We start from the raw sequence: 22,068 nt of genomic DNA, 5'->3' as shown, positions 1-22,068 counted from the left end.
TGATTTACGCACCTGATTTTCTGCGGCCCAACGTTTCAAAAGCTTCTGTTCTCTTCTTGTCTAAACTGTTTACCGCCCAAGTTTCATTTGCATACGTCGCTAGACTCCATACAAACACTTACAAAAGACGTCCGCCGCTCGTGGTCTCGCGGTAGCGTTCTCGCTTCCCGAGCACGGGGTCCCGGGTTCGATTCCCGGCGGGGTCAGGGATTTTCACCTGCCTCGAGATGACTGGGTGTTTGTGTTGTCCTCATCATTTCATCATCATCCAGGAAAGTGGCGAAATTGGACTGAGCAAAGATTGGGTAATTGTACGGGCGCTGATAACCACGCAGTTGAGCACCCCACAAACCAAACATCATCATCATCACTTACAAAAGACTTCCTGACGCTTAAACCAATACTCGATTTCTCTTCTTCAGAAATGCTGTCCTTACCCTTGCCAATCTACATTTTATATCCTCTCTACATCGGCCATCATCAGTTATTTTTCTCCCCAAACAGAAAAACTCATCTACTACTTTAAGTGTCTCATTCCCTAATCTGATTCCCTGAGCATCACCTGATTTAATTCGACTACATTCCATTATCCTCGTTTTGCTTTTGTTGATGTTCTCTTGTATTCTTCTTCCAAGACAACTGCTCTTCCAGGTGACTGGATTATTGTGCATAAATTTCACAAGAATGTTAGACTGCAGTCGAGTCACATTGTGTATAATCTTTGTCACTACTGTGTAATATCATACTTGTTATTACTGTCTTTTATACGATCCGCTATTTAGGGTGCCACATAACGAGTTTGTTTCGTCTCCCGACGTTAAAATAAAGTTCTATTCTGCTCTACATATGTAACATCGTCAATTACGGCTTACGTCAGGCAAGGGCAGCCTTTGAAGACCTGCTGGTCTGATACACGTACGTACTGAAGTTCGTGGGCCACGTCGTCACGTAGCACGACAGCAACACTGCTAACTTATTACGTCAAAAGTAAAGAGTCCGTGACGTTAATGCTTATAGGGTAACGCACAGATATGACTGCTACCCTTTTCCCAACACACTACGCCAACAAATTACGCCTCAGAAAACTCGTTTTGAGAGCACATTCATTTCATGTTCACCCCTTCTTCAGATGTTTCTATTTGTGTATGTGTCATGAACAACTGTCTTTAGTTATGATATTTCACTATAGCTGTCTTAAAAATTTCCGTTGCAAAATTCTGCAACGCCGTTACTAAAGAAACGATGTTCACGACACGTAAATAAATATAAATGACACGTAAATAAATGTAAACCTCCCGCCTGCTGCAGTCCCGTCTGTGTACTAAAATAAATAGAAGACTACAGTATCCAAGGTTGTTTCACTAACCCTAGAACACTAAATGGCAGAAAATGTTACATTGCTACTAAAGTATCGTAAAATTTACTGCTCCACATTTTCTTCAAAGAAAGACATAACATATAGGTCATGCATTAGATACACTACTGGCCATTAAAATTGCTACACCAAGAAGAAATGCAGACGATAAACGGATATTCATTATACAAATTTTGGTGCAATTTGGGTGGATTGATCCTGAGAAATCAGTACTCAGAACAACCACCTCTGGCCGTAATAACGGCCTTGATACGCCTGGGCATTGAGTCATACACAGCTTGGATGGCATGTACAGGTACAGCTGCCCATGCAGCTTCAACACGATACCACAGTTCATCCAGAGTAGTGACTGGCGTATTGTGACAAGCCAGTTGCTCGGCCACCATTCACAAGACGTTTTCATTTGGTGAGTGATCTGGGGAATGTGCTGACCAGGGCAGCAGTCGAATAATTTCTGTATCCAGAAACGCACGTACAGGAACTGCAACATCCGGTCGTGCATTGCCCTGCGAAAATGAAGTGTTTCGCAGAGATCAAATGAAGGGTAGAGCCACGGGTCGTAACACATCTGAAATGTATCGTCCACTGTTCATAGTGCTGTCAATGCGAACAAGAGATGACCGAGACGTGTAACCAATGGCACCCTATACCATCGCGCCGGGTAATACGCCATTATGGCGATCACGAATACACGCTTCCAATGTGCGTTCACAGCGAAGTCGCCAAACACGGATGCGACCATCATGATCCTGTAAACAGAACCTGGATTTATCCCAAAAATATGACATTTTGCCATTCGTGCACCCAGGTTCGTCGTTGAGTACACCATCGCAGGCGCTCCTGTCTGTGATGCAGCTTCAAGGGTAACCGCAGCCATGGTCTCCGAGCTGATAGTCCATGCTGCTGCAAACGTTGTCAAACTGTTCGTGCAGATGGTTGATGTCTTGCAAACGTCCTTATCTTTGACTCGGGGATCGAGACGTGGCTGCACGATCCGTTACAGCCATGCGGATAAGATGCCTGTCATCTCGACTGCTAGTGATACGAGGCCGTTGGGATCCAGCACGGCGTTCCGTATTACCCTCCTGAACCCACCGATTCCATATTCTGCTAACAGTCATTGGATCTCGACCAACGCGAGCAGCGATGTCGCGATACGATAAACCGCAATCGCGATAGGCTACCATCCGACCTTTATCAAAGTCGGAAACGTGATGGTACGCATTTCTCCTCCTTACACGAGGCAGCACAACAACGTTTCACCAAGCAACACCGGTCAACTGTTGTTTGTGTATGAGAAATCGGTTGGATACTTTCCTCATGTCAGCACGTTGTAGGTGTCGCCACCGGCGCCAGCCTTGTGTGAATGCTCTGAAAAGCTAATCATTTGCATATTACAGCATCTTCTTCCTGTCGGTTAAATTTCGTGTGTGTAGCACGTCATCTTCGTGGTGTAGCCATTTTAATGGCCAATAGTGTAATTACAATCATCAGACTCCCCATTGTACGTTAAAAAAATGGTTCAAATGGCTCTGAGCACTATGGGACTTAACTACTTAGGTCATCAGTCCCCTAGAACTTAGAACTACTGAAACCTAACTAACCTAAGGACATCACACACATCCATGCCCGAGGCAGGATTCGAACCTGCGACCGTAGCGGTCACGCGGTTCCAAACTGAAGCGCTTAGAACCGCACGGCCACACCGGCCGGCCATTGTACGTTAAATTCATTTGGATATTCATGGGTCCAGTGGAGCTCATGCAAGCCTCAGAACTCGCCATATCTGGACCCGGTCGAACACATCTGTGTTGTGAATGAACACAGCGTCAGAGGTCATCGCTCCTCGCTCCGGAATTAACGGGAATAAGGTGACTTAAGTGTACAGATGTGGTGGCAGCTCCTTCCAGCTTCCTAACAAGGCCTCATTACTTCCTTGCAACGACGCGTCACTTCTGTTATCCTTGCCAAAGGTGGACTTGACGGCTATTAGGTAGTTGGTCATAATGTTCTGTCTGATCATTATAAAGAGAATTTAGCGAACAAGCCAAGAGTATACTATTGGTACACTCAGCATGGCAGTAGGTTGCTATAATTTGCATAGATGCTTGTACAAGCAGGATAGCGTGGAGAGCTGCATCAAACCAATCTTCGGACTAAATACCACGACAAACAACGTTGTTCTTGTTATGGGAAATAGGATCGTAGGTACTACAGATATTTCGCTTTTAAGCTTCATTTCGGCACTATTTTCTTTGACTTAAGCTCAAGCGGCATATGCTTTTGAATTTAGTCCTAATGTAAAAGTAACATCGCGAAAATTATGGAGTGAATCTAGATTAGGATCCAGTTTGCCTAATGGTATATAAAGGCTCACAGTGGCGAATTTACGGCATTTCATTTGTAGGTCACGAGGCTGGAAAGGTCCCGGTGACACACGACCCGTCACTTCGCTTTCATCTGCCTCGTGGAACAGGTGCGTTAAACACAAGCGATGTGGCACTGCAAACAAGCTGTTGCTCTGAACAAATAAGGGTGAACGTTCCCATTAAGCGTACGTCGGCGGAAATCTCTGGAAATAATTCACGGACGTCGCTTTTGGCTGTTACCTCAGTTATTGTAGAACACGCGCGACTGATGAAACGGCGTGGACGCTCCATTTCAGAAATCTGTTTCATTACTTATTATCGAGTGTACTGCGACACTCGTATGCTAATACGAATTGCTGTTTACGGTGCTTACGGAATTTGTTTTTATGCTGCTGTTTGCTGTCATGTGTGTTTAAAGCAGGTAATGTGAAACAATGAATTGGCTGTCCTCTACATAGCTTTTTATTTGATTCTTAGTTCTCATAACATGGAAGATATGGATATACATCGGATAGAACACTAGATTCCGGTCCTGGAGGCTCCGGGTTCAATGCCAAGTACGACTGAGGTGTTTCCCTCGATCCAGTCCCCATAGGACGGCCAACGTTCAGTTAACCTGCTGTCAAATTTACCGAGTACTTTGCCGGGGGTAAAAGGTGGCGGGGGTGATGGGTTAGCCTCCGTTCCTCTCCTATTGTCGCGGTGAACGAAAGGCTGCACTCTGTCTGCAGTCAGACTCGAAGCCCGTACTCGAATTGAGCGTCACAGACTTTGCAGTAATGTAGCACTGAAGACACCAGTTTCTAGAGCATAGCCTAATATCTTACTATATAAAAATTCGGTCTGTTTGTACCAGCAAAACTGCGAAAGCACTCCCTCACTGAGTTGACATTTTGACACAACGTTGCATTCGAGTAAGCGAGTGTTTTTATACACCTATTTTTAATATATCAAACAATGGAAACTCCAGGTAGGAACATCAACAATGTAGGAGAAGATAGATTGCTACTTACCGTAAAGAAGACACGTCAAGTTGCAGACAGGTAGGATTAAGAGACACTCACGTATACCTTTCGGCCACAGCCTTGGTCAGCAAAGACACAGATACACACACACACACACACACACACACACAGAGAGAGAGAGAGAGAGAGAGAGAGAGAGAGAGAGAGAAGCAAGCAAGCGCACCTAACGCACACATGACCGCCAATTACAGCATCTCGAGTAAGAGTAAGTTACATGTGTGTGTGTGTATGTGTGTTTACTGGCGAAGGCTGTGGCCGAAAGCTCCATATGGGTGTCTTTTATCTCTGTCTGTCTGCAACTTAACGTCTCTTCTTTGAGGTAAGCAGCAATCTATCTTTTCCTATAGTGTTTTTAATGTATATAATATCAAAATAAATATGTAAAATCTAGGATGAAATGTAACAATATTATGAATAGGATAGTGCCTACTTACCATATAGCGGAGATTCTGAGTCGCACAGAAGGACAGCAGAAAGACTGTCAGAAACTGAGCTTCCTGCCAACAAGGCCTTCGTCGGAAATAGACAACATACACACCCGGCGAAGGCCTTGTTGGCCGAAAGCTCACTTTCTGTGGTCTTTTTTTCTGTATCTATCTGCGACTTAGCATCTCCGCTATATGGTGAGGAGCAACTATCCTTTTCATAGTATTAATACATAAATATGTAATATGCAAATGGAAAACGTTCTTACCAAATATCTCAAAAAATTCTTGAGCGATTGACTTCAAATTCTTGGACGAAATTCAATGAATATTCTGTTGGACATAGGGTATACATGAGTATTTTTAATGTAAATAAAATATAAATATATATGTAATATATAGAAGGGAAATGTTGTTCCCAACAATCTCAGGAAATTACTTAACCGATTTCCTTCTAACTTTAACGCTTCACTCTAATAAAAATTTGGATGAATTTGACAATCAAACGTTAACAACAAAAGACACACATGGTGTGTATATTTTTGTAAACAACGATATACGGGTTCTCTCCAAAAACTGATTGCAAGCAGTTCTAAACTTCCCTTTGTCTTTCCTTTCCATGCCATTTATGAGAATATTAATGAAGACTATCCGGTCTATTGTGCATTATTTCGGCTTATTTTCAGCGTAAGTAACGTAAAAACTGAAAAAAGACAAAAATATTTTTCTCCGGTAGCAACTCGAACCCACAAGCTTCATATGACCGTTCCGTACTCTTTTTGCGGCGCTAATCGTCTCTAAATTCATTTTTATTAATTTTGTTTATTCTTCTCAGTTATGTCTATTATATGAAATGGTAAAATAGGCCATTTGATTCACATTTTCTTGGACAGTAATAAATGTTTACACTGAAGCGCCAAAGAAACTAGTACAGGCAGGCGTGTACAAATGTAGAGATAAGTAAACTGGCAGAATACGGTGCTGCGGTCGGCAATGCTTATATAAGACAAGTGACTGGCGCAGTTGTTAGATTGGTTACTGCTGCTACAATGGCAGGTTATCTAGACTTAAGTGAGTTTGGATATGGTGTTATAGTTGCCTCACGAGAGATGTGACTCAGCATCTCCAAGTTAGCGATGAAGTGGGGATTTTCCCGTACGATCATTTCCGGTAAAACATCAGATCTCCGAAATCGCTGCGGCCGGAAAAAGAGCCTGCAAGAACAGGACCAACGGCGACTGAAGGGAATCGTTCATCTTACCTCAAGTACAATCCTATGGCAAATTGCAGCAGATTTCAGTGGTGGGCCATCAACGAGTGTCAGCGTGCGAACCATTCAAAGAAACATCATCGAAATGGACTTTCGGAGCCGTAGGCTACTTTTGTAGCCTTGATGACTGCACGACTCAAAGCTTTACACCTCCCCTGGGCCCGTCAACACCAACATTCGACTGTTGATGACTGGAAACGTGTTGCCTTTTCGGACGAGTCTCGTTTCACATTGTATCGATCGGATGGACGTGTACGGAATGGAGACAACCTCATGAATTCATAGACTCTGCATGTCAGCAGGGGAGTGTTCAAGCTGGTGGAGGCTCTTTAATGGTCTTAGGCGTGTGCAGTTGGAGTGATATGGGACCCCTGATATGCCTAGATAAGACAGGTGACACATACATAAGCATCCTGTCTGATCGTGTCCATTGTGCATCCCGACGGACTTAGGAAATTCCAGCAGGACAATGTGACACCCCACACGTCCAGAATTGATACAATGTGACTCCAGGAACACTCTTCGGAACTTAAACAACTCCGCTGCCCACATAGCTCCCCAGACATGAACAAATTATTGAGCATATCTGGCATGCACACACAAATGACTCATGCCTCGCTGTTTTCTAAACTCTTGGCCAGCTGGAGCACCCACATCTGTTACTTTCATTTCTAGCCCAGCACTGCATATATTATAAATCTGGACCAAACTGGCAATGACAAGTTGGTGTGGTCCCCATGTGATCTGCCATTTCTGGCGAAAACAGTGGCTTTAACCATCCTGTAAAACAATGCGAACTCAGCCTGAACGACAGTTACGGGTACGTAATTCCATGGTACTGCCAGAGTTCATTAAAGGTAGTGGGTGGCGAATAGTTGCACGCCAGTCTCTCAGCAAACCATCACCAGATGTTTGCCAAGGCTGAGAAATGTGAATAACGTGCTGGTCGAGATAGCAGGAGAATACACTTCAATCGAGCTCGATCACAATGTCACTGGAAACATAAGGTCTTGCGTAGCCTTTTTGAAAGGGACCTCAAAGGTAAATCGCAGCTATCGAAAGTAACATTTTTAAATTACCTGCTATGCGAACCGGATATGATCGTGCTTTTTACGCAGTGATACGCCATACAAAAGCGCCAGGTACCGTACTGCGCTCGGATGATGATAACATCTGGCACCGTCCGTGTTCCTAGAAGCCTCCACTATTATTGTGATGCTGAACATGGATCTGTGACGTCTGACAAGACGACGTGATACCACTTCTGTGTCCATTTTTATCGTTTGGGTCACCATTTTCGGCACTCATCTCCCTGCTTCCACGTCAAGGAAAATCAAGGTGCCCCAGATATCGTCGCACTGTCCATGTATAAAATTAGTCTTGCTGCAAATAAGCTCATTTCCGACCCGAAAGTACGTGACGTAGCTGTACAATACTACAAAGTCAACACAACATGAAAGGACTTAATGGAGAACTTGAAAGTTTTGTGTGAGTGTGTGTGTGTGTGTGTGTGTGTGTGTGTTTTGCAAGGACTAGCGTACTCCAATAGTGTGTGGGCCTCGATATATTCCAAATAGATGAAGAATGAAGTATGTAATGTCCCAAGAAATACGTTGAAATGTTGATTCGAATGACCTATATAGGACGGTCAGAAATAGACCCGGAACTTTGTAAGGTTGTTGTAGGGTAGGTTGTGCTGAGAAATAAATGTTAAGAAAAGAATTCGGTCTTTTGTGCCGTTTCCTATTTAGTTAGCATTGAAGTTACCATTCAGGTCGTCGCTCTTGAAAAACCAAGCAGTCTGGTAGACGCGTGTTCACCAAATGTGTTCTTAGATTGGTTTGCTCAAACCGGAAAAACTTAGCTTTTGCTTACTTAGTATAAATTGATCAGTTCATTAAAAAAGCACATTTTACTTGTAATGAGCAGCTGGGCAAGTGGTAACTAACAGATCCCCATATGTCTGTGCATTATTGCATTTTCGCACGTGCAAGTACTTGAATTTCGCGCCCAACGACACGATTGGCTAACGTCAGTGCAAATTAAAAAAAAACGCTGCAACGTATCCAATTTTTTTCTTAACAATTATTTATCAACACAACCACCACTGGGCTCAAACTGAGGCTCTCTGCCTCACATGGCAGTGTCGCTCTCCTCACATCATGATCACAGACTATTGAACTTCTATGGATTATCTTTTTGAGTCATCAGTCATCTGACTAGTTTGATGCTTTCCGCACGAATTCATCAACTGTGCTATCCTCTTCGTCTCAGAGTAGCACTTGAAACCTCCATCCTCAATTATTTGCTGGATGTATTCCAATCTCTGCCATTCTCTATAGTTTCTGGCCTCTACAGGACACTCTAGTGCCACTGAAGTTACTCCCTGATGTCGTAACAGGTGTACTACCATCCTATGTCATCTTTTTGTCAGTGTTTTCTATATACTCCTTTCCTCAATGATTCTTCGGAGAACCTTCTCATCCCTTACCTTATCAGTCCACCTAATTAACAACGTTCTTCTTTAACACCACATTTCAAATGCTTCAGTTCTCATCATTTCTGGTTTTCCTACAGTCCATGATTCACTACCATACAGTAGTGTGCTTCAACAGCACATTCTCACAAATTTCTTCCTCAGATTAAGGCCTACGTTTGACACTAGCAGACTTCTCTTGTCCAGGAGTACCCTTTTTTCCAGTGCTAGTCTGCTTTTGATTTCACGCTTGCTCTGTCTGTCATGGGTTATCTTGCTGTCTACGTAGCAGATTTCATTGACTTCGTCCGCTTCGTGATCCTCATTTTTGATATTGAGTTTCACGCTGTTCTCAATTCTGCTACTTCTGATTACTTTCATTTTTCTTCGATTTACTCTCAGTCCATATATTGTACCCATTAGGCCGTTCATTCAATTCAGCAGATCCTATAATTATTCTTCACGTACACTGAGGAAAGCAGTGTCATTGAGCAGTGCTGCGGCTCGCGTTGGTGCCATGTGTAGGTTTCTGCCAGACCGTTTAGTTGGCACGGTTGCGTTGTCTGTATTCTTCTCGTGTTCAATGGCGCCACTCGTTTCGTAGCCGTCGACTGTACACTAGTGGCAGCAGCGGCGCTTATCGATATGTAGTTCTGTTGCCCTATCTTTGGGGCGACTTCGTGCTTCTTCCTAGTTGTTAGTGAGAGTTCGGCTGGGAACGAGGAGCGGCGCGGTCCGCGCAGAGCGAAGGCCACTGGTCACAAGGGTGCACGACCTCGTCGAAAGCGAATCCTGCATGTTTAAGTTGAGTGAATTGCAATTCGCATAGAGAAACCCCCGCCATTGTGAAATATCGCGATTTTCCAGTGACTTGTGTTCGTGTTGTTGCTCGTAGTGGCCCCAAGCCGAAAATCAGGGAGTGGAGTACCTGATTAGATTTTAGACTGGATTAGATTTACTTTCATTCCAGTTGATCCGTAGTGAGGAGGTCCTCCAGGGTGTAGAACATGTCAGAAAAACAATACATGACATATATTTACAACTCAAACAAATAAGCTAGTGTACCATTCCTCACGTCCCAAGTGGCATGGTCGTCATTTTTTAATGAATGCTATATGAAAGAATTATTTTACAAATACTAATGCATTGAATTTAAAATAAAAAAGTTTTCGATTTATTTATAAGGTAATAAACGTGTAATACAACTACTAAATACTTATTTACAATGAACACATTACTGCACTGAACTGGTGCAGAAGTTAGATTGGACTTACACACACACACACACACACACACTTATTTACGACGAACACGATAATGCACTGAAATTGTGCAGAAGTTATATTGTACATTAGTTGGTTCTACTGAGAAATTCAAAATTCATCAACGGAGTAAAAGGAGTTGGCCACCAATAAATCCTTTAGGCTTCTCTTAAACTGAATTTCATTGGTTGTTAAGTTTTTTACGGCTGCTGGCAAGTTATTGAAAATGTGTGTTCCTGAGTAATGCACACCTTTTTGTACAAGACTAAGTGACTTTAAATCCTTGTGAAGATTATTATTTCTAGTATTGATTCCATGAATTGAGCTGTTGGTTTGAAAAAGTGATATATTTTTAATGACAAATTTCATTAAGGAATGAATATATTGGGAAGCAGTAGTTAGTATCCCTAGTTCCCTAAACAAAAACAAAAAAATGGCTCTGAGCACTATGCGACTAAACTTCTGAGGTCATCAGTCGCCTAGAACTTAGAACTAATTAAATCTAACTAACCCAAGGACATCACACACATCCATGCCCGAGGCAGGATTCGAACCTGCGACCGGAGCGGTCGCTCGGCTCCAGACTGTAGCGCCTAGAACCGCTCGGCCACTCCGGCCGGCAGTTGCCTAAACAAGCTTCTGCAAGATGTTCTTGAGTTCACACCACATATAACTCTTACTGCACGTTTTTGTGCCCGGAAAACTTTAGCTTGGCTTGATGAATTGCCCCAAAAATAATCCCATATGACATTATGGAATGAAAGTAAACATAGTATGCCAACTTTTTCATTTTTATATCCCCTATGTCTGACAATTCGCATTGCAAATAGAGATTTGTTAAGACACTTCAGCAGTTCTGTGGTGTGCTCCTCCCAGTTGAATTTATTATCAAGCTGTAATCCCAAGAACTTAACACTGTCCACTTCTTCTATCTGCTTGTCATCGTATGTTAGGCATATACTCGTGGGACACCCCTTACAAGTTCTGAACTGCATTAGTGTGTTTTTTCAAAGTTTAGTGGCAAGTAATTGGCTATGAACCAGTGACAAATGTCCACAAATATTTTATTAGCTGACCTTTCTAAGACTACACTTGATTTGATATTTATTGCAATGTTTGTATCATCGGTAAACAAAACGAACTTGGGTTCTGGTAATATTACTGATGTAAGATCATTGATATACACAAGAAAAAGGCGGATCTGATTGGTCTTCCTGAAATTCTAATTACTATTTACTATTTTCAGCTTCTTACATTGTTAAGTTCAGCCAGCGGTATTTTTCTGTCTTGTGGCCGCTAACGCCCCAGTTACCCGCCCAGGGGGTTCGTGTATGTAACACCAGTGTACATTTCCTGGGCTTAACGCCGCTGTCCGGTGAGGCATGTAAGTTGACAGCGTTTTGATTATGGGTTAAGTGGCGTTCTTCTATCTTAGTGGTAGTCATTCCTTCTTGTTCCGAGCGCTCTCAGCACTATTCTGCGTGTGGAGCTTAGACCACCGGTTCCGGCTTTGACATAATTTTACATCTTGCATTTGTGATGTTGGATGTCAGGTAGCTTCACCAAGAGTACCATTAGTTGCTCGTTCGACTGCCACTAGTCCGAGTCGCCATATTGTGATCTCAATGCAACTCTTGGCTCCCTTTCTCTTCGCTCATGAAAGTGTTTTTGGTGTGATCTAGTCAGAGGTCGATTCCTGGAGCACCATCTGTCACTGGCCCTTGTGTTCTATTTTATTATTGTATTATTATGTTACCATCATTTGCCTCACCTCTTTGGTGATCTGTTTTTTTTTTTTTTTTAATTAACTTTTGCTATGCCATTCACTGTTTGGTGGTACATCTGTTAATTTTTTTTATAAATGTCATTTTGGCGTGAAACGCCTTCAGCCGTGATTGTGGTTACTTGCTTTAAAATTCTGATTGCGACCAGATTAGCTTGTTTTCAAAAATTATTTGCTGTCTGTATTTTATACATGTTAGTTTAATTTTTTTATAATTGCCATTCTGGCGTTAAAGGCCTTCAGCCGTGATTGTGGTTACGTGCCTTAAAAGTCGGATTGCGACCTCTCCTCTGCATTTAACTGTGGAATTCAAGTTGCACTTTTAATGTTACCACCCTTAATTTTAATTTCACTGGAGGTTGTTTCGACTTTTCTATATGCTGAGTCAGTCCTTCCAACGATCACTTCTTTTTCGATTCCTTCACATTTTACATGTAGATATTTCACCACAGTTTCCCTGCATTTCTTATTTATTTCATTCCTAAGTTACTTGCATTTCCGTATTCCTATTTTTTCCTGAACGTTTTGTACTTCCTTTTTCTTCAGCTGAAGAATTTCTTCGGTTACGCACGGTTTCTTCGTAGTTAGCGTCTTTGCACCTATGTTTTTCTTTCCAACGCCTGTAATTCATAAGTTTAAACAACACAGTCTGGAGAACAGCGACCTTATTCCCTATTTAAGTTAGAATGAACAGCAAGATCGCAATATTATTCGTTTATTAACCGGTTTCGGCTTATGTAAAATCCATTTTCAGAACTTTTGGCCCCCTGTGGCTCGTGCTGGCGGCTGCTCGGTTGTCTCGTGATATCACGATCGTAAGCTGTGATTGCCCTTTTTAGAGATGTTCATTCCTCTTCAACTGAATTGCCTACTGAGATACTCATTATCACAGGATCCATAGCCTCAGAGAACTACAAGCGTATCTCCGCATTCCTTAGTACTTTCGTATCCCCCTTCTTTGCGCACTGTTTCTTTAGGCTGGTTTCTTAAACTTCAGCCTACTCTTCATCACTACTAAATTGTGATCTGTATCTATATGTGGTCCTGGGTACGCCTTACAACCTAATGCATGATGTCGGAATCTCTGCCTCACCATAATGTAATCTACGAGTCACTGAAATGATACTTTTCAGTTATACCTCCCCCTCTTGTGATTCTTGAACAGAGTATTCGTCACTACTAGCTGAAATTTATTGCAGAACACAATTAGTCTTTCTCGTCTCCCGTTCAAACTACCAAGCCCATATTTTCCGTAACCCTTTCTTCTACTCGTTCCCCTACTACTGAATTTCAGTTCCCCATGACTATAAGGTTTTAATAAGCCTTTACGTACTGAGTGACCCATTCAGTATGCTCATATACACAACGCGTTCAAAAGTATCCTGACACCCCCAAAAACATACGTTTTTAATATTAGATTCATTGCGCTGCCACATACTGCCAGGCAGTCCATATCAGAGACCTCAGTAGTCATTACACATCGTGAGAGTGCAGAATGGGGCGCTCCGCGGAACTCACGGACTTCGAAAGTGGTCAGGTGATTGGGTGTCACTTGTGTCATATGTCTGTATGCGATATCTCCACATTCTTAAACATCAATTGGTCCACTGTTACCTATGTGATAGTAAAGTGAAAACGTGAACGGACACGTACAGCACAGCGTGACGCACACGAATTCCAAACTGCATCAGGATCCACTATGACAGTTAAGCGGGAGGAGAGAAAACTTGGATATCATGGTCGAGTTGTTTACCAGCCAGTCGATGTCGAGTAAGCAGAGATGTAGACATGGCCACTCGCTGATTTTTGTGCCCGCATCTCGTGGTCGTGCGGTAGCGTTCTCGCTTCCCTACCCGGGTTCCCGGGTTCGATTCCCGGCGGGGTCAGGGATTTTCTCTGCCTCGTGATGGCTGGGTGTTGTGTGCTGTCCTTAGGTTAGTTAGGTTTAAGTAGTTCTAAGTTCTAGGGGACTGATGACGATAGATGTTAAGTCCCATAGTGCTCAGGGCCATTTGATTTTTGTGATTTTGCCGTAGAGCATACGACACCCATATATCCGATTTTTGAACTTTCCCCATTGTACGCAAATGTCGCACGGTGATGGAACGAGCACGTGCACTTCGATCATTGTGGAGTAATGCGTTAAAACGATATTAATCAAGTCGTGAAGGTCTTGCTCAATATTCAGAGTCACTAATGTCAAAACGATCATCCTTAAAATGATAAAACCATTTTCTTACCGTGGTCGTACCACTGGCATTATTCACACGCAAATGTTTCTGGCTGCCTGCGCTGCTGTCGACCTTCTATTGCACTCAGATAGAAGAATATATCGGAGATGTTGCGATTTTTCTACTTGGCACTCCATTAGGGACAGTGAACCACAAGTAAAATTGGGTAAAACTGACAATCGATAAATAAACCAATAGCAATCGGAATACGAACATGCAAAACAGTTCAAATAGTTGAAATGGCTCTTAGCACTATGGGACTTAACTTCTGAGATCATCAGTCCCCTAGAACTTAGTACTACTTAAACCTAACTAACCTAAGGACATCACATACATCCATGCCCGAGGCAGGATTCGAACCTGCGACAGTAGCAGTCACGCAGTTCCAGACTGTAGCGCATAGAACCGCTCGGCCACTCCGGCCGGCTTGCAAAACAGTAAAATAAATATTATAATCCGTGTGGAAATGAAAGACCGATTAGCAATCAAATTTCAACCATACTTCTAAAACATGTTGGTACTTACTGCGAAAATCTATCATACTAATCTTCAGTTGAAACTTCCGGGCTGAGAGCCCGTGGTCGATGTATAAAATTTCCACCTGACGTTTCGTCTCCATCTGCGGAAGACATCTTCTGAGGTCGTCCGGCTACTGCCACTGAGGCTGCTGGTACTCTCGCATTTATAGAGCGCATAGAGGGCACCACCATTCGTCACTTGATGCCGACGGTATGCCTACCTTTGGAAGGCGTCATCATACTCGATTGAGAGTAATCGATTGTCATTCTGCTGGCGCAACGTCAACATCCAAATTTTGTCCAACTTTAAAACTTCCTCTTTTCTATTAAAATACTGCGGAATATAGAAATATTTTGTCCAACTTTAAAACTGCCTCTTTTCTATTAAAATATAGGCATACCGTCGGCATCACGTGACGAATGGTGGTGCCCTCTATACGCTCTATAAATGCGAGAGTACCAGCAGCCTCAGTGGCAGTAGCCGGACGACCTCAGAAGATGTCTCCCGCAGGTGGAGACGAAACGTCAGGAGGAAATTTTAAACATCGACCACGGCCTCTCAGCCCGGAAGTTTCAACTGAAGACAACACCGGCCGTGAAAGCCTACATTGCATATCATACTAATGTCGACTCGTAACCTTACATTCGCATTTATTTCACAAACAACTCATTTTCGGACCCTTGTTTACTGGACAGATTTTGCATCTATTTTCTGTCGTATACTCTCACCTGTGTCGGATTCCCCTACTATTTATGATACATGTTGGTCCCCTACTATTTATGATACATGTTGCATATATCATTATAGGTAAGTTTACACTGGGATACATGTATCGCGACATGTATGAGCGACATGTCAATTTGACATGTCGCGATACATCACCTCATACAAAAATTCACGGAACTTGTATGCGGACCCTCGAGCTCATACATGTCGCGTATACATTTTGTATATCGCTTTTTGGCCATATGCGCGACATGTATGAGCGACATTTGAACTCGCGCATGCGCAGTACTATCATGTCCTGTCGTCTTGTCGTCTGCCGCTTATTTTGACGATTAGCGCATGCGTAGTACCAGGCTCTTTGGCGGCTGTTTGAGTTTTGGAGGTGCCGACTATCGTTTCGACGTTAATGTATCTGCATAGAACATCAAAAAGTGCCATATGCAACATTATTCTTCGTGTTTGCGAGGCCATTGTGCAAGTTTTATTCCAAGAAGTGAAGGTAAAAGTTTTATATATTTTTATATAATTTTTTCATGCATCTGGCACGTATATCAAATTTTTGCTATTATTCCGGCGGCCTCGCGTGATAATGTTGACAACGGATGCCGACAATCGTGTGTGAGACGTTGGCATTAGCAATCGCGCGACAATGCAAATGTTTTGCAATGAAATCTTCGTTTCAAGAGGAATCCCCAGTGGCCAAAAAACGGAGTGTTACTGCCAACTGATCCTCTGGTGGAATCGCTTTCCGAAAGTTTGTGTTGGTTTTGGAAACAAGAGGAGCCACAAGTGATAACAAACCGCGGAAATCGTCCATACTCATCCTAACATAATTTCGAAAATATGCGCCATCCTTTAGCGTTAATTCGCGAGAAACTCTCTCTGCCACCATCTACGCTTCCTCCGCCTTTTCTTCCTATCATCTTCCAAAATAGCAAGTGTACCAGCACATAAAAATGTGAAATCTTCCAAATCGTCGTCGAAAGCTATCGCACAGTGATACATATCAACCAGTGTAAACGCACGCTCATACATGTATGAGGTTGATACTTGTCAACTCATACAAGTCGCGATACATGTCGCAAAGTCGCATATACATGTATCTCATACATGTGCCGATACAAATGGCAGTGTAAACGCACCTTAACAAATACTTTGAACGAAAAGAAGGGTTTTCACGAATATTCTGCCGTATATAGAAATAAACGTAATAGAAAATCAAGTGTTTTAATGGTGAAAACGACACATTCCAGCCGACTGTGTTCCACCTGGGCAGACTGCCAGCAGCTTGCCCTCCCGCCGCAGATGTTCCCACGGCGGCGGCTGCGCGCCGTCCAGTTATTAGGAGCGACCGCCGGCCGCTAACTCAATAATCTGACCAGCAGCCGCGGCGCGGCGCGGTGCGGTGCCGCGTGGCCGGTTATTGCATCAGCAAGTCGTTGACCGCTGTCCTCTGCGGACGCCTCCGCCGACCCCAGTTTACCCACAGTTTACCCGGCCCATCAGTGACACCCGAAAGCAAACAGTGTCCCCTTCTGGTACAGCGAACTGCCGCCCAGACTCTGCACAGTGAAGTTTCGTTAAGAACTTTGCTGTTTTACGCACTGCGCTGACGATTCCTGTACTGCATAGTTTTCCCCGGCTGGCCATCCAAATTTACGTATTCCCTAAATCACTTAAGGCAAATGACAGGAAAGTTAGTATGAAAGAACACAGCACATATTCCTTGCTACACATTTCGTGCCCGAGCTTGTGTCCCGTCTCTAATAACATCGTCGTAGACGGGGCGTTAAAACGGAGTCTTCGTTGTCTCCTCCACACTTCCTGCATATTGCTCTTGTTTTGCATTTTTCAATTTTTTAAACGGTGCTGCACTTAACTCTTTTTTACTTTTCTCTTTTTCTCTTACCTTAATGAGATATAGTCATCACTTAAATCTCTTGAGCTCTCTTGCTGTGTAATTTTCTTCTTTGTGGGCCCCACGGATTCAATAAATTTGAAGAACAACATTCTTCCACCAGACTGTGTATAAATTTTTTTCGCGCTACCGGGTTCACGTATGAAGTATGTAGTATATGTGTAATGTGAAAAATTAAAAAAAATATACACAGTCTGATAGAGAAATGTTGTTCCTCAAATTTCTTAGTATACTTTATTGAATTACAGATTACACACCACACACTAAATATGCTCATTACTCGTGCAACATATGTGATCGATTTTGGAATACACATACCTTTATCAGACGTGTCTAAGAAGCCAAAAACATCTGTATGGGTTTGATGAAATTCATGTATAGCCAATAACTACAAGTTTCCCATTATACCGATTTAACATGTAGGTAAAATCATGTAATTGTAAGACAGAACTTCGGTGCGATGATGGAATATGCATTCCAAATTCGCGAAATGTTGTTGCCATGGTCTTCAGTCTGAAGACTGGTTTGAGGCAGCTTTCCACACTACCCTATCCTGTGCAACCCTCCTCATCTGCGAATAACTGCTGCAATCCACATCCTCTCGAACCTGCTTAAAGTACTAGTCTCTTGGTTTTCCTCTGCAACTTTTACCCTTCCCACCCCCTCCACCCTCAATCCACCCCACACACACACTTTCCTCCTAAGCTAAATTCCTAGTCTCTTGATGTCTTAGGGTGTCTCCTGTCAAATGATCCCTTCTTTTAGTCATTTTGTCCCACATATTTCTTTTCTCCTCAGTTGTGTTCAGTACCTTCTCATTAGTTACACCATCTGCCCATTTAATCTTCAACACTCTTCTGTAACACCACATATCAAAAGTTCTAAGGTGGCAGATTGAATGTATGTCCATTTCTCACCTTACGTGGGAGGTTTTATACGTCGTAACAAGTAGACGAATATGTCACCTGACATACCTTGGCGATATTGAGCAGATTTGCCTATCAAAATGTACAGTATGTAATGCAAAAGGATGACACTCAATTCGACGGTATTAACACACCAAACCCAAATGCTGCATGTCAAGAAGCAAAAAGTGAAAAAAACTGCGTTGGGGAATTTCCAGACAGATACAAACAGACCAGAGACACAGCTGATCATCTGAAATGCTTATGGTATGCTCGTGATGTATGCGTCTAAATTTTAGGCGTCAGGAGTGGGCACAAAATGTCCGATTGGCTGCAATAAACTCGGAAGGAGTAGAAACGGGTGATATTTCGATTCAGTTTAAAGGTAGGCCCTTTGCGATTGGGAAAGGTAGTTTCGACAAGATGAAAAGAGCGCTCCCATTGGTTTGAGAAAGCCGTGATGTGAAGCACGAAAGGACACAGGTAGGAGACAGTTTGCTACAAAAGACACAAGTCCGAAAACTTTGGGGACTCTCCTCTGAACCAGCGTCAAGTGTAGTATATGGCGCATCACGCTCTGTACGACGCTAAAAGAGGAATATTGGCCGGCCGGGGTGGCCGAGCGAATCTAGGCGCTACAGTCTGGAAACGCTCGAGCGCTACGGTCGCAGATTCGAATCCTCCCTCGGGCATGGATGTGTGTGATGTTCTTAGATTAGTTAGGTTTAATTAGTTTTAAGTTCAAGGGGACTGACGACCTCAGAGCCATTTGAACTATTTGAGGAATTTTGTGTGAACACTGCGTTCACTTCCACTGACTTTCAGCTATAAATTAGCTGAAGAGTCGTTGAGCACCGATAGCGGAGAAACGAAACAGCCACTTAGTTAATTGTTCTTGCAAGTACTGAGAGGGCATTGAAATATACACGCTGCACCATCTATGTATGTGCATATCGCCATATTTTCCTGACTAGAGATGAGTGCATGTTTTCGCGCGTAGCAAGAAACATAGGACAGTTTCTGCTGATAAAATCAGTAAAGATTTTGATTACCTCTTTATAGTATTTTCAGAGGACGAGAGCAGCCATGCAGTCTACAGCACATGGCAGCTAAGGTAAATGTCGCTGGCAGAGGTGTAAACTTGTTTGTTCACGAGCTTGCGTCCACTGTGAACTCGAGCAACCTTGAGTAATCTTTTGCTCATCTTCTCACAAAAACTAACCATCCTCCGCAGAGTTGACTGTCATCCTAAATAGTACCGAGCTTAGAACCGGAATCGGATGATTTGTCGTAATATTGGCCAACTTTATGGTGTAGTAGTAGAATAATTTTTTAGAGAACCTTCTATTTAAATTTATGTTGTTGTGTTCAGAGTTATTTCTACTAAACAGGACGTAATTTGTTATATTCACAAATGTCCTGTAAGTGTCATGTCATAATCTACATAAATTCGTATACTTATTTGACAATAATTCTGAAATGAAACAAATTATGTACAGATAAACATCAATGTGCTCAGTCGTAGAATAATGTCCACTCCTAACCCAAGTAATTTATTCTATTGAAGCTACCGCACTCATAGGGTGTTTTTGCTGTCTGGCGACTGTGAAAAGGAGTGAAGTGTCAGAAAGTGTTTATTCTCTTCGTGTCTGAACTATGTACCATCCACGTTTCACTCGCATATAAGGGTACACTCCAAAAAGTCCATATAACGGTACACTTCAGATATTAACGAATTTCTGTTCTTCAGAAATGCTTTTCTTGCCATTGCTACTCTACCCCTCTCTGCTTCGAGCATTATCAGTTATTTAGCTGCCCAAATAGCAAAACTCGTCTACTACTTTTAGTGTCTCGTTTTCTAATTATTTCATTCAGCATCATCTGATTTAATCCATATACATTCCATAATCCTTGTTTTGCTTTTTTTATGTTCATTTTATATCCTCCTTTCAATACGCTGTCCATTCCATGTAACTGCTCTTCCAAATTCTTTACTGCCTCCGACAGAACTAAAGTAGCGTCGAAAACCTTTAAGGCTTTTATTACTTCTCCCTGAACATTGATTCCTACTCCAATTTTTTGTTTGTTTCTTTTCTGCGAGCCCGCTGTACAAATTGAATAACATCAGGGATAGGCTACAAAGCCGACTCATATCCTTTTCAACAACTGCTTCCCTTTCATATCCCTCGACTCTTATAACTGCCGTGTGTTTTCTGTGCAATTCGTATATAACCTTTCGTTCCCTGCACTTTACTCCTGTTACACTGAGAAATTCAGAGCGTAATACAATCGACTTTGTCAAAAGCTTTCACCAAATTTACAAAAGATAGAATCGTAGATATGCCTTTCCTTTACCTATATTCTAAGACAAGTCGTAGGATCAGAATCGCTTCGCGTATTCCTATATTTCTCTGGAATCCAAATCGCGAAATATGTTGTGTGAACAATCAACATCAATAAAGTGCAACCTGTGAAAATATGCTATCTTCCACATAATAAAATGCTGGGTTAAATCTTTCACTAATTACAAAAATTTATTGCTAAAATCTATGAAAGAAGAGCTATGCTGTTTGTCGCAAATGGAAGCCTGACTCATAATGCTTTTTGTGGATACGTTCCCACATGTCAGTGCGGTTTTTTGCAAATATCACTTTAGCTCATGAAGTTTTTGTGGGTCGACTTCTTGTAACTTTATGTTACACCTCAGTTTGAGGAATTTCAACCATGGGTAGTGTTTCAACAAGATGGTGCACCTTCACACTGGGGCTATTTTCTCGCCAGTTCTTGGATAAAAGCTTTCTGGACAGATGGATCAAAAGAGATACTCGAACGTTAAGGCCATCACCTTCAGGGGATGTAGCCCCTCCTGACTTTCTTTGTGGGGTTACGTTAAGAATAAAGTGTTCAGTTCACCATTTCATGATGTGCAAACTCTTACGGTACGAGTTGTAGAGGCGATGATGGAAGAGACGTCAACCACAGGGAGAGAAAATGAGCATCAACTAGACGTTCTCAGTGCAACAAATGGAGTATGTGTGGATGTCGTTATCGCTGTTTAGCATACAACACACAGACATGACGAACGTAATTCACAGGTATACTTTTCGGCGGTCAAGCTCCCCTCATCTGGCTGTCTGCACTTAACCCTTTCCCGGGTTCGATTCCCGGCGGGGTCAGGGATTTTCTCTGCCTCGTAATGACTGGGTGTTGTGTGATGTCCTTAGGTTAGTTAGGTTTACGTAGTTCTAAGTTATAGGGGACTGATGACCATAGATGTTAAGTCCCATAGTGCTCAGAGCCATTTGAACCACTTAACCCTTCATACATACGCACTTAAAACCACGAAATAAAACATAAAAACAAATAAAAATATTTGGAAATGAAGTCCTCATCTTACTTTAAAATCGGCAACATCTCATTCTCTATTTCCTATGGTCCAAATGGCTCTGAGCACTATACGACTTAACTTCTGAGGTCATCAGTCGCCTAGAACTTAGAACTAATTAAACCTAACTAACCTAAGGACATCACACACATCCATGCCCGAGGCAGGATTCGAACCTGCGACCGTAGTCTCTTTCATATCTTCACACTACCGCCCGACTGCTAAAGTGGTCATTTACCATAGTTGTAACACCGGTCACGTCGACTTCAAATCCCACCAGTTACCTTCCCGTGTACTAGCTAATTCTGTAAACAAGTACACGGCTCCACGACTGCACTGAGATATCATCCATGTTATTCCAGATATGTTACAGAGAACGTGAAGAAACAACATACCATT

The sequence above is a fragment of the Schistocerca cancellata genome, chromosome 7, assembly GCF_023864275.1.
Source record: "Schistocerca cancellata isolate TAMUIC-IGC-003103 chromosome 7, iqSchCanc2.1, whole genome shotgun sequence".
NCBI lineage: Eukaryota > Metazoa > Arthropoda > Insecta > Orthoptera > Acrididae > Schistocerca > Schistocerca cancellata.
Note: the sequence above shows the minus strand (reverse complement) of the source record.